This window comes from Myotis lucifugus, unplaced genomic scaffold (genome assembly GCF_000147115.1).
Source record: "Myotis lucifugus unplaced genomic scaffold, Myoluc2.0 scaffold_375, whole genome shotgun sequence".
NCBI lineage: Eukaryota > Metazoa > Chordata > Mammalia > Chiroptera > Vespertilionidae > Myotis > Myotis lucifugus.
Genome location: NW_005871423.1, coordinates 526806 through 541365, shown reverse-complemented (window position 1 = coordinate 541365; position 14560 = coordinate 526806).

Here is a 14560-nt window from a genome sequence, read left to right as displayed (position 1 = left end):
CAAGTATATCAATTTTTATGCTTAATTTTTTAAAACAAATTTGCATTCTTTTTTAAAAATTTTCACCCAAGGATGTTTATTGATTTCAGAGAGAGGAAGGGAAATTGCAGAGACCGGAAAGAAGAGAGAGAGAGAGAGAGAGAGAGAGAGAGAGAGAGAGAGAGAGAGAGAGAGAAACAGATGTGGATTGGTTGTGCTCTGGCTGGGAATCAAACCAGCAACCTTTTGGTGCACGGGACAACACTCCAACCAACTGAGTCAACCGGCCGGGGCAATATATTTTCATTCTTATTTTCCCTACTAGGTATGATTGTCATGATTTTTATGTAAACAGGGAATATGGGATGGTTGAATGAAAATGGAAAGGGAAATTTTCTCTTTATTGAAATGATTTTGACCATCAGTATAAGATGATTATAACACATGCATGACACTTTTAAAAAACTGGATTATGTCAATCTTCTCAAAACCTCTAATCAAAGAAGCCACTTAAATAATGACTAGATTATAATAATATATTGCAATTAAAGTGACAATAAAGAATAATGGAAAGTGAAGAATGATGAATAATGCTTAATTGTCATTATCCAGGTGAACCATCAATGACTTGGGGTCAGCCTGAAGTGTAATATTGGAAAAGTGACTGGGTTCAGGAATCAAGGCTTATAGCTACAAGATTTCTTTTACTTATTGATTTTTTTTCTGTCATAATCATACCATTCTTTTTCATGGATTTTTCGACTTTTATGACTCTAATGTGTAATAGTTTTCAAAAAGTATATTTTATAATTGAAATTTCTACATGCTTTTCATACTCTCTCATGTTTTATTCAACTAGCAGTTAAGTAAGTATCATATAAAATATAACTTTAATAGCCTAGTTACCTTTTGGTAACTAGCAGTTAAGTAAGTATCATATAAAATACTTTGTATTTTGTATCATATCAAATAATTTGTTCAGGGGCTCTGTCAGTCAGTGGCATTATGTCTGTAGTATGGGTACATTATTTGACTAATTGGCAATGAGTTCTATCTGTAGGAGGCAGCCAATGAGTATGAATCATAAACATTTAGAACTTTTGGATAACATTTGGATATGAATGAAATTTCCTTTTGGAAATAATGAGCTATGGAAATGCCATGTGTTTTAAAGGATAAATACGATCCCCCACAGCACAAAGATATGCTAAGAATCGATGGAATGGTCATTAGGACTTTGGTTGGCTAAGCTGGCCAGATCCTGCCTCCACCCCGCTAAGGGTTCCAGTGGTATTACATGGTGTTTCATAACGTCACTGAGCTTCTGAGACTGAAATGAAGCCCAGCTACTGTGCACTACTGCGTTACTTCAACCCGCTCAGAGCAGAAGGAACATTTAAAAACCCATTACAAGAGCTCTCCCACTCAGTCTTTCATCTTTCACATCTTTTTTCTTTTTAAATTATATGTCTGTCATTGAAAATGAAATACAGGAAGTCTCATGGCAACCTGGAGAGGTTCTGAGAAATATTTAACTTTGACTTTAAACCTGTCCAATATTCCTTATAATACAAATAGGCATTTTAATTGATTTTTTTTATCCTGTATGATAAATACAGCATGGAATGTCTTTCTGCATGTTACCATTAAAATATTTTTGAACAAATATGAAACGTAAATGTCATGGATAGGGACTTTTAGAAATGGTTGCCGCTGCGACTCACAGTTATTTTAGCTTAGGCTTCCTATTTGTGTTATCTTTCCGACAGCAATATTTCTGGGAAATGAAGCTAATTTCTACTTTTCTTTCCTTGTTGAAAGGATTATTCATACTCCTTCCCCACTCCTGTGTGTTCTTGCTTCTGATTAAGATAATCTATATTATAATCCCTGTGACTCCTTTGAAGTTGTATTTTATAAACAAATGCTGTCAACCATTTTTTTTCTCATTTAACTCCATATATTAATGTTTGGTTCAGATTCTATCACCTTTATGAACCATTTTTTTTTCTAATTCTGCCTTACTTTGAAATAGCTCTTGGATCCAAGAAGAGAAACATTTATTCAAGACTTTGCTTATAACACAATTTGTGTTATCTTTTAAAATTCATAACGTAATTTTATAAACTTACTCTCATTTTATTTTTTTAAGGTGGCAGTTGTAATTGTCTTTATTTTATAGTTGAAGAAAACAGGGTTTAGAGAAATTAAATAATTTACCCATGGTAATATTTTTGGAAAATGAAAAAATCAGGACATAAGCTGATTAACATTATTATTTTAAAAAGATGTGGTTCTCAAATTAATAAATGCCTGCTATATACAAGGCAATGTCATTGGTATTGGAGATAGGGTGGGGAAATAAAACTATACTGCTTTCATAGACCTCACATCCCATGATTGGGTATTTTGATTATTTTTTCTTCACTATAAATACAAAACTAGGACGTCACTTACATAATCAATGGAGCTCTTTTTATTTTTATTTTTTAAAAAGCATTGACCATTGAACTATTATACATGCATTATGGTCTTTAAATTGGTGGTTGCCAGAGGAAAAGAGGGTTGGGGGAACTGGGTGAAAAAGGTGAAGGAATTAATTGAGAAGTGCAAATTGTTAGTCACAAAATAGTCATGGACGTGTAAAGTACAGCATAGGGAATCCTATATAATAAAAGGCTAATATGCAAATTGTTCCCTCAGGAGTTCGACGGGGAGACTGGGAGTTCAATCACTTGCTATGACATGCACTGACCACCAGGGTGTGGCATGGAACATGGCAGGGGACCAGCGGTGGTGGTGGGGCACTGAGGAAGTGAGGGAAGAAGGAGGTGGGGAGGGAGGGAGGTGGGGAACCTGATTGGCCCTGATCGCCGGCCAGGCCTAGGGACACAACCCATGCATGAATTTTGTGCACCAGATCTCTAGTATAGTCAATAATATTGTAATAACTATGTGTGGTGTCAGGTGGGCACTGGAAATATAAGTGGGACTACTTTGTAAAGTATATGTTTAACTACCCACTATGATGTACACCTGAAACTAATACAAAATAATATTGACTGTAAACTGTAATTGAAAAATAAAATAAAAAAGATCTGGCTGACACCTGAATTTGTTTTCTTTTTGCTCATTTTAAAGCAGGGGTTGGCCATCTATAGCCTGCAGACCAATCCTACCTGACACCTGATTTTGTAAATAAAGTTTTATTGGTAAATAACTAAAAAATTCTTATATGAAACAAAAATGGAGCTTTCAATTTTTTTTCCATTTGACCAATTGTGTGCATTTTCAGAAGAGATGGCTGAGCTGAGGAGTTCTGTGGCAACCATTAAAGGAAGCCAGGCTAGAAACTGGTTTGGCTCAGTGGATAGAACGTCAGCCTGCGGACTCAAGGGTCCCGAGTTCGATTCCGGTCAAGGGCATGTACCTGGGTTGCGGGCACATCCCCAGTGGGGGGTGTGCAGGAGGCAGCTGATCGATGTTTCTCTCTCATCGATGTTTCTAACTCTCTATCTCTCTCCCTTCCTCTCTGTAAAAAGTCAATAAAATATATTAAAAAAAAAAAAAAAAAGGGAGCCAGGCTAAATGGGTCTGCACATAGAATGACTTCCAGGTCTTGGCTAAGCATTGGCCAAGCTAATAGAGCTTGTCAAGAAACCATTGCCTTGGTGTTGTTGGAGAGCTTATACCCAATTTCCTGACATTGATATGATTGTTTTGTTAACTTATTGAATAAATTCTTCTTTTTCTAATCCCCAACAGAGAGCAAGAATTCTAACAGTATCTATGCCATTTTAATAGATCCTACAAAATGGCAAGTCATGTATTCTATGAGTTAACTGTCCCATGTCCAGTGATCACTTATCTGGAAAAGAACTCAGTGATCTCAAGTATGCTGTGAAAGTTCCTTTGCCCTGAGCTCTTCTATAAGAATTCTTAAGAGATAAAGTTTCTCAGTAATATTCTACAATGGCACACATTATGACCCTTATTCATATGGAAAATAGCTTAGAAAGAAGTGGTTAGGAAGATTCAAACTCTGGGATAATAATCATATGCAAACAAAGTAATTACTGAAAAAATTTAGTGTTTTCCCCCAATTTTAAGTTTCTTTAAAAATAATACTATAAAGTGAGTCTAAAGGGGGGGGGGTCTAAGAGATAATAGGGAGGACCCAAATTTGATGCGAGTTGTCTGCTTCCCCAAATTTGCACAAAATAGTGCTAGAAACGACATAGAAAATTAAGGCTATATCATTAGGAACTTTAATTTTCTTGGAGTCATGGAATATTCTGAGTAATCTTTGTAACTAAAAATATTTTATTATCGACACTGTGTTATAGCGGCTTCTTTAAAATAAATGAACAAATACACCAGCACAGCCCCTTATGTTTGGCACATGCAAAGAATGGTTAAAGCATGCCCTCCTTTCAGGGAAAATTTGGCAATGGGGGGAAAAGACTGCAGTTCTTCATAGTTCCAGCAGGGGTCAATATGTTTTCATCATTGCATACTGGATGCTCAGAGAGCAGCAGCAGCCGAAGTGTTGATCCTAATTGGAGCAGACACAGGATCTTCTATAATCCTCTGACATCCTTTTCAAATAATAATTCTTAGGTGGGTGGTGGGCTGGTGACTGCAATGCCAGTGCAGGCTTCCCTACGATGAAGCCTAACCATTGTCAATTATTTTTGATGTATGCTAGCTTAACTTAAGTCTCCTTCTTACTGGCTTTCCCAACCCACAGAATGGTATTGTGCCTCCCTAATTATTGAGGCACAGCACCCAGGATGGTCAGGACAAGCGTGTGATTTTGGCTTAATGCGCTCTCTCAAGCCCATTCCCTTCTTTTCCAGCCAGCCCTGTGCTCTTCCTACTCAGCACAAAGAGCAAGCATTTACCTTCAGTCAAATACCTTCAGAGCAGTTTACTTACAACCCTGATTGCCATTAGTCATTTGTCTTTAACTCATTAAATGCCAGTACTTGGAGGCAACTGGAGATATAATAATGAGCATATATGATTATAATTGCATATATATAGCTTCAAATAGGTTATAAATGAGACTAACTCCTCCCCCATCCCATCCACTTTTTAAATAATTTGTTCAGGGGCTCTGTCAGTCAGTGGCATTCAGGAAACAGATTGCTATCCTTCAGGTGCATTTTAAAGAATGGTGGTTGCCTGAGTTTCCAACTGTCACGCAGACCATTAAGTTCTCTGAGTTAAAGAACAACAACAACAAAAAGACAAGACCAGCTGCTCCCCTCCATCCCTCTCCACCCCCCTTGTAAACTCGTGTTTTCCTCTCCTTGGCCCTGACTTCAGTCCTTTCTGTGTAGCCAGAGAGTGCATGTCACCATGTGGACACATTTCCAGAAATTTGGGTCTGGAGCGCTGAGGAGTGTTGCGGCAGGAATGTGTTACCAGGACATGTAGAAGGTGGTTAACTGCTTGAGTGCTACTGCCTGTCCTGGAGAGGAGGGAGGAATGGCCATCCAACAGCGCTCTACCTCACAAAGCTTAAACAATGGGGATTTTACAGGGAGGCCCTCATTCAGCTCTGCGAGTAGGGAGAATGGATGTCTCTTGGAAGGTGCAACATGGTGGTCAAGCTGAAGTCAGAGTTAGCCAAGCAAAATCAGCAGGCCCGACCTTGGTCTAGGTCAGTGGTCGGCAAACTGCGGCTCGGCAAACCACGGCACGCGAGCCACATGCAGCTCTTTGGCCCCTTGAGTGTGGCTCTTCCACAAAATACCGACTTCTGCGCATGGGCCACGAAGTTTCAATGGCACTGTACTTGCGCGCCCACACGTGGTATTTTGTGGAAGAGCCACACTCAAGGGGCCAAAGAGCTGCATGTAGCTCGCGAGCTGCGGTTTGCCGACCACGGGTCTAGGTTCATGAAGGCTGGGATCCTTTCCCACTTATGATCTAGAGCTTGAGAGGGGGCCTAAAATTAAATAATTTGCCATACCCGTAAGCTTCTCTATCATATGGCAAGGAATATATTTATTCATACACGTGGTCACGTTTTAAACATTCTCTCTAGAAATGCGTGGAGATGCCTTTTACTTTCAAAGATTACCAGTACCCTTCAATGTATCAATAACAAAAACAAATCCAATCATCTCATTATTTTTGGTAGATCTTTCTTTTAAGCTCAATGAAATAGTTCAGCAAAACAGGCGATACAATTCTTTGATGGGACTACTCTTCATCTCTTTCATTTTAATTTCATATTTATTTAGAAAACAAAACATACCTTCTTCAAATTCTGGGGAAGGTGTGAGGCATAAATGCTGGAAGCTGATGAAGATTACAGCAACGATTTCAGCTTGGGTCTGACAGCCCCCTGACAGATGATGCTCATGTCCCGGAAGGGTAGTTAGAAAAGCTGGGAAGAATTTTGAGCTCATCCGTGGCTGTCACAGCAGACAGATTAATTTCTTTATTTTTCTAAAAAGGTCAAGGTTAGCATGAATGGGAGAATGGTTTACACGCACCGTAATGCATTTCTTAAAAGAAATATAGATATGGAATGTTCATTGAGGGCCTATAAATATCAGGCACTAATATAAGTATTGGGGCTATATTGGTGAACAAGATAGGCAGAGGCTGTGTTCTCACGGAGCTTACTTTCTTGTTAAAATAAGCATATTTTGAAAGTACATAGGTTCTAAAAAAATCTCGGTGTATTTTTATTTTATCCCTTCACACATTTGCTTCTTCGTATTTAAAATGTAAGCTGAAACACTCCTTGCATTCTTTGAAGGTGAAAGAATATATAGAACTACAAGGTGAACTGCAGAATTGCATGACGGTAGAATTGCTTCAAAAGCTGAATTGGGAACAGAGTGAATGTAAAATGGTTTACAAATAATTAGCGGAATAGGCTGCTAGTTAGTGCATTCATTCATGAAACCGAGCAATATGTGTCTGGAGCAGCTGACACCAGAGTTCAAGGTTGCCCTTTTCCCCAGTGGGAGGCTGTGACAACTACACATGACCATCTCTTGTTTGCACAGCACGGCTTCAGGAAAACCAAATGCTCTCTGCCTGGAGATGCTGATCTGGGGGATTGGGATACGTGATAGGAGATGGTTTCCAAATTACGTTTTAAGACTTGTAAGGATTTTTAACTCTATCTATAGAATTTATCATTAGCCCCCAAAGCAACCTTGAAACAATAAATAGGTATCCATTTCATTTATTTGTTCCACTGCAGCTTTATGCTCAAAGAATGACCCCTTATATCTAGTGTTTTAAAAAGAAATAAACCGGTAACTTTAAAAACTTACTCGAAACCCATAATTTGAAGCTATGCTATATTTTGCTTATTATTAGGATGGTACATTTTTGGAGTTATCTGGAAAGCAGGGCCTAGGGCATGGAATGGATTTGCAGCTCTTTTACAAGCTTAATTTGGAGCCTTTACTATCCACTTATCTTGAGGAGAAAACTCCAGGACCTAATATGAGAACTAGTCCTTTCCCTCCCCATTGCCTTGGTTCTAACATTCATCCCTCCTTACCTTCCCCTCCAATAGATGTGATGGCCAACGTCTTCTTGTCCACATTGACCTTGAATGAATGAATACTAATAAACTACCAGGTCTTCCTGCCTTGCAGACTTCCGGAGTCCAAACAATATTCCCAGATTTTTAAAACCCATGTTAAAATTTTCCTTTGGAAGGTGTCAGAAAATCCTTGCTTTTGAGAATTCTCAACTCTTAAGAGAAGAGGTTACTGTTTTCCTAAAGCAGATTTTCTCTTCCAGACTTACAACTCCTCATTAGGTCAGACAGTCTTCATAATAAACAGAGAATACGCCAACAGAGAAAATGTTACTGCTTCTTTTGAGAGTCCCACTCTCTGTCCGCCTCTCTCTCTCTCTCTGTCTCTCTCTCTCTGTCTCTCTCTCTCTCTCTCTCTTAGGTTGCCTCAATGTTTGGGTATTTGTTATATATGAGTATTTCTATGTCTCTTATATGACTGTGATTTTCTCTGTTACTGCTAGGGTATTAAAAGTTATAAATAGCTCTAGCTAGTTTGGCTCAGTGGATAAAGCATTGGCCTGTGGACTGAAGGATCCTGGGTTCTATTCCAGTCAAAGGCATGTACCTTGGTTGTAGGGCGCATGCAGGGAGGCAACCAATTGATGTCTCTCTCTCACGTTGACGTTTCTCTCTCTCTGTCTCTCTCTCTCCCTTCCACTCTTTCTATAAAAATCATTGGAAAAATATCCTCTGGTGAAGATGAACGACAACAACAAAAAGTTATAAATAGTTTTAAAATAAAGCAGTTGTATATGTTAGAGTCCTTCATAACCTGCCTAGGCTGTTTCCCCCGCCCCCCCTCAGTATGCCAATATAAGTGTTTAAAGAAATAATCATTGCAGATAATTATCATGGTAGACAACTTTTAAGATTTTTTTTTTGGCCATCAGCTTAGAGCATGTGTGTGTGTGTGTGTGTGTGTGTGAGCGCGCGCGCGCATGCGTGGGCACACTAGAGGCCTGTTGCACAAAATCATGCACCTGCGGGGGGGAGTCCCTCAGCCCAGCCTGTGTGCTCTCACAGTCTTGGACCCCTCGCTCCTTACCACTCACCTGCTCGCTGCTCCTTACTGCTTGGCTCACTGCTCCTTAGCACTGCTGCAGAGGTGGGAGAGGCTTCCACCACCTCTGCTGCACTCGCCAGCTGTGAGCAAGGCTTCTGGCTTTCTGGCTGAGCAGCACTCCCGCTGTGGGAGCACACTGACAAACAGGGTGAGCTCCTGCATTGAGCGTCTGCCCCCTGGTGGTCAGTGCACATCATAGCTACCAGTTGTTCTGGTTGTTCTGCTGTAATGGTCGTTTAGGCTTTTAGGCTCTTATTATATATCTATATCTATGTCTATATCTATATCTATATCTATATCTATATCTATATCTATATCTATATCTATATCTATCTATATCTATATATCTATATCTATCTATGTTTTTCCATGTGAGAAAACTCATTTTTATCAAGGTAAAATCTACTAGGTGTGAGATGAAAGTGTTATATGAAATTTGGGTACCCTATTAAAGCCTGTTAACTTGAGAACATGGGAAATAATGGAGAACCTTAGGTTGTATCTTAAAAACTCAGTATCTACAAGTTTAAATTCCTCTCTTATATTGTGCTATTACTTGACCTGAACAACAACAAAAAATTGATTCTTAATACCAGATGACTTGTTTCCTTTTTTTTTTCACTGTTAGGAAACTCAAATCAAATTTAGGAACTGTCTGTAGCAATTACATGTATCTTTACAAATATGTCTTAACTTTACTAACTCTTTTTTACTTTTTATTCTTTCTGACTCTATTTTTTTCCTGTTGAACTGTATATGCTTGCATAAACTATCTCAGATAATTTTGGAAGCAAGTTAGATCATAAATAAGTGACTAAATAAAACTATATTTTACACTTATTGATTGCTCACTGTGTGTTACACTCTCACCTAAGCATTTGACATACACTATCCCATATGATATTCAAAACAACCCCAGGAAGTAGTAGTTATTAGCTAGAAATGCATTCAGCTGGAAGTAACTAGATACCTGATGAGTAGTGAACTACACGAGGGGGGTATTTATCTTGACAAGAAGTCTAAAGAAAAGTAGCTGTTGGCATTGATTTGAGAGCTCACTGGTGTTAGAACTGGCATCAGTGAGATCCCCTTGATTTCCTCCTCATAGACTTAGAATGGCTGCAGTAGCTCTCTATTGTGCCTGCATTTAACACAGAAATATTTGTCACTTTCATTAGGAAGCAAAGTTTCTCCAGTAACCCTCAGTCAACTTTTGCTCCCCTCTCCTAGATGTACAAAATGGAGGCTGGTAAAAGATCAAGGGTTTGGCAATGGATATGGAAAGAGTATTTAATATCTGTTTCTGCACAGAAAGAGATAAATTAGAATGGTGGGAACTGTCTGTAAATAGACCTTTCCAGTTAGTATCTACAAAATATTACCCTTAGTGCAATTAACCTACACATACATAGGTAGTTTATTATCTCCATGCTATCAATAAAGAAAGATTTAGAAAAAAATTACATAACTTTTTAAAAATTATTTTTCAATTAAAGTTTATATTTAATATTATTTTGTATTATTTTTATGTGTATAGGACAGTAGTCACACAATCATACACTTTACAAATTGCTGCCCCCCAATATTTCTTGTACCTCCCTGGCACCATACATAGTAATTATAATATTATTGACTATATTTCCTATGCTTTACTTTACATCCCCATGACTTTTTTTTAAACTATCAATTGTACTTCTCAATCCCTTTACCTTTTTTGCCCAGTCCCCCAACCCTCCTCCCCTTTGGTAACCATCAGTCTATTCTCTGCATAAAATTTAGAAAATTTTAATAGCTCAAGACAGAGAGTGAGTAAATAGATTTAGATTTTAATCTAGGGTGATTGTCTTGACAGTTTTTATTTTTGGACACTATGGTACTCTGTATCTAAAAATAAATACATTTAAAAATGGTACACAGGCATGCATATCAATATTAATGCAATACTAATAAAACTAGGCTTCCAAGATAAACTATAGTCATGCTTATTGCCTACTGAATTGAGCACACACAATAGATCCAAAATGTATTGAGGGAGTTTAGCTCCTGGTAATATCAGACTAGCTTGTATTAAACGAGTCCTCCCACAGATAACAATGATAAACTCTTGACAAAAACTTACAACAATAACAACACATATGTGAAAGCCAAAACAAGAGGAAAGTCAATTCTTGGAGATAAGATGCTGCGTTGTGTGTCACCTGATTTTATATAGCTGTTGGTCTGAGGTTACTCTCTAGCTTATGGGGCATGAAAAAGCTAGAACTTAAGCAATAAACCACAGTGTTGCTGGGTTGAACAGTCAGTGGATAGAATCATGGCTGCCAGCGCAGATAAAAGTGAGAACAGAAGAGCCACCTAAAAGAAAGTTCATAAATCTACAAATGACTCCACTCAAATTCTTGCCTAACTCTCAACTGCACATGAGAAGGAGGAATGAGAGGGTTGGAAGGAGCCTGGCAGGAAAAAATAGATTGAAGGCTGAAATAATTAGGCACCGATTTCAACTGCTGCCCACCACAGTGGAGGCATGTTTTTTGTTTGTTGGTTTTTGGTTAATCCTTACCCAAAAATATTTTTCCATAGATTTTTAAAGAGAGTGGCGAGTTAGAGAGAGCAAAACATCAATGTGAGAGAGACACATTGATTGGTTGCCTCCTACATGTGCCCTGACCAGGGCCAGGGATCGAGCCAACAACCAAGGCAAGCGCCCCTGACCAGAATCGAACCTTGGATCCTTCGGTCCCAGGGCCTAGGAGCCAAGCCAGCTAGGGCTGGAGGCATGTTTTGAATTTGAGTCCAACCAAATTAAATACTTGCTAGAGAACACACACACACACACACACACACACACACACACACACACACACACTTTAGAAGAAGATAACAGAACCCAGAAACTCTACAATGTAATACACACTGTTTCCAGGGCACTAAAATGAATTATTAGACATGTGAAGAAACAACAAAATGTAAAAGTGTAACTTCTAGCAATGAGATAAAGCAGTTCATATAAATCAGCCCCAAAATGACACAAACAAGAACTCTAATAAAGCTATTAAATATGTTTAAAACTTAAAAAAATTATAAATAATGGACAAATGAGAAAGATCAGACAATAAATGAAAGCCATAGTTGAGCCTTGAACAACATGGGTTTGTTTGAACTTCACAGGCCCACTTATGTGCATTTTTTTTCAGTAAATAACTGCACTGTTTTCAATTAGTGGTGGAAATTACACAGACAGAGAGGCCCAACTGTCCCATATGCATTGACCCATACCATTTTATCTAGAGGACCTGAGCATCTGCAGATTTTGGTATCTGAAGGGGTCCTGGAACCAATCCTTTGTGGATACCAAGGGACAACTAATGTAAAGTATTTGGGGAGTCAAAAGTTATATGTGGCATTTCAATTGCACTGGGGGTCAGCACCCTTAACCCTTATGTTGTTCAAGGGTCAACTGTATAAGCAAAACTCAAAAGGAAATTCTCAAACCAAAATGTCCAATACCTAAGATAAAAACTAACAAAGAGCTTATGAGCATATTGGAAATAGCAGAAGGGTTCAGTAAACTTCAAAAGAAATTGTCCAATCTGAGAAATTCAGAAAAAAAGATTGAAAATTATGAACAGAGACTTAATCACCTATGGGACAATATAAAATAGTCTAATATATGTGCAATTGAAGTCCTATAATTGAGGAGAGGGAGGGAGAGAGAGAGGAGGATAGGAATATAGGAAAACAGAGCAGAAGGATGTATATATTGGGGGTGAGGGAGAGAATGAGAGAGAATTAGAAAGAAAATATGGGGTAGAAATATTTGAAAAATAATGAGTAAAATATTTCAAATTTGAAAGAAAATATAATTCTACAGAGTCAAAAAATTCAGCAAGCCCTAAATTGAGCAAAAGTCAAAATTCTACAAAGTCAAACTGCTAAAAAGATAAAGATAAAAAGGGAAAATCTTGAAAGCAATCAGAGAAAAATGACACCTTTTATATAGGGGTTGGTAATGTAAAGGATGGCCAACTTTGAAACTTAAAGGTAATGAAAAAACATTTTAAAATACTAAAAGAAAAAGTCAATTTCATAGCCAGATAAAATATTTTTAACAAATGAAGATGAAATAAAAACATTTTCAGGGAAGTGAAAATGGAAGGAATTCATCCTGTCCTAGGATAACTTTAATTTTACTAATTTTTACTTGTGACAGAATCACAATAAATTTTGTAGAATGTCCATCAGTTGGGATTTGTCTGATATATACATGAATATATGCATAGGTTAGTGCAGTGGTCATCTTATACCAATGATAACATCTAACACAAAGTTAATGGTTTCTAATACCATTTTCCAAAAAATAGAACCCAAGATTCTTTTGAGAAATAGCAGATTCTAGAACTGGAGCAAGGATCATAGAAGATGAACTAGAAGAATCTTGCAGTGCCAGAAAGCAAGGAAATGTTCAAAAGCAGGTTCAAATAATGGAAAAGGTGTGTTAACAGGATGTAGGAGCCAACTGGAAGAGCTTGGTATAATTGAACAGTGGTCAAAGCTGGACTAATTTGAACAAGAAAATATCTTAACATTGGGTTATAACTCACAATATAAAAAATATTCACAGGTCCATTATGATACAAATAAATGAGGGAATAAATAAATGGAACAAAATAGACAACTCTGTGTAGAAAAAAATACAACTAATTATGTACATACTCCTTTCTCTAGGATGTAGGCCATTACTCCTGATTCCTTAAGTGTGAGATGAACAGAGACTGCCTTCCAAACAATAAAGTATGGAAAATGGAAAGAAAGAATAACTTCGGTGAAGAAACCTCACAAATACCATCTCAGCTAGGTGACAAAAGTTACTACCAACAGTAATAAGTCATGTTGATAGTATGTACCCTTAAATTCTTTTGTAATTTTGAAATTATGTCAAAATAAAAAGTCACAAAATAAGACACAAGGGCTATTTGACCTCTATGTTTTGGCATCCAAAATATGGTCCATAAACCAGCAGTATTATCATCATCTGTGAGCTTCTTACAAATACTGAATTCCATGCCTCACCTCTGATCTACTCTATCAGATCTGCATTATAACAACATGTCCAGGTGATTTTTTAAAAACACATTTTTATTGATTTCAGAGAAGAAGGGAGAGGGAGAGAGATAGAAACATCAATGATGAGAAAGAATCATTGATCGGCTGCCTCCTTCACACCCCACATTGGGGATCAAGCCTGCAAGCTAAGCATGTGCCCTAACTGGGAATTGAACTGTGACCTCTTGGTTCATAGGTCCATGTTCAACCACTGAGCCACGCTGGCCGGGTGATTTTTAACACACATAAATACTAAAAAGTATTTAGCACCATTTGCAGGTGTTGTAGAAATTCAGGGAGGTTGGTCATTCATCTTCATTTATTAGCAGGATTGCTCTAAGGATGTGCCAGTCCCATTCCTCGTTTCCCTCCTTAACCCATGTTACTCTAGTGTGCATGGTACAATGATACATTTAGAAATTTCTCATTCATTAAAATCTGCTTAATGCATCTCTTGCCTTTATACTACCTATTCTCATTTGAGGCACAGCTTGACCCTCACCTCATTCATGAAGACTTCCTTAAACTCCTTGAATGTTTTAGAAACACTATAATATTGTTAGTCTTAAGAAACAATTTGATCTTTTACTTCTTTTTTTAAAAATATATTTTATTGATTTTTTACAGAGAGGAAGGGAGAGGGATAAAGAGTTAGAAACATCAATGAGAGAGAAACATCGATCAGCTGCCTCCTGCACACCTCCTACTGGGGATGTGCCCTCAACCAACGTACATGCCCTTGACCAGAATCGAACCTGGAACCCTTCAGTCCGCAGGCCGACGCTCTATCCACTGAGCCAAACCAGTTAGGGCTGATCTTTTACTTCTTATTAGATGCTACTTTTTGTTTT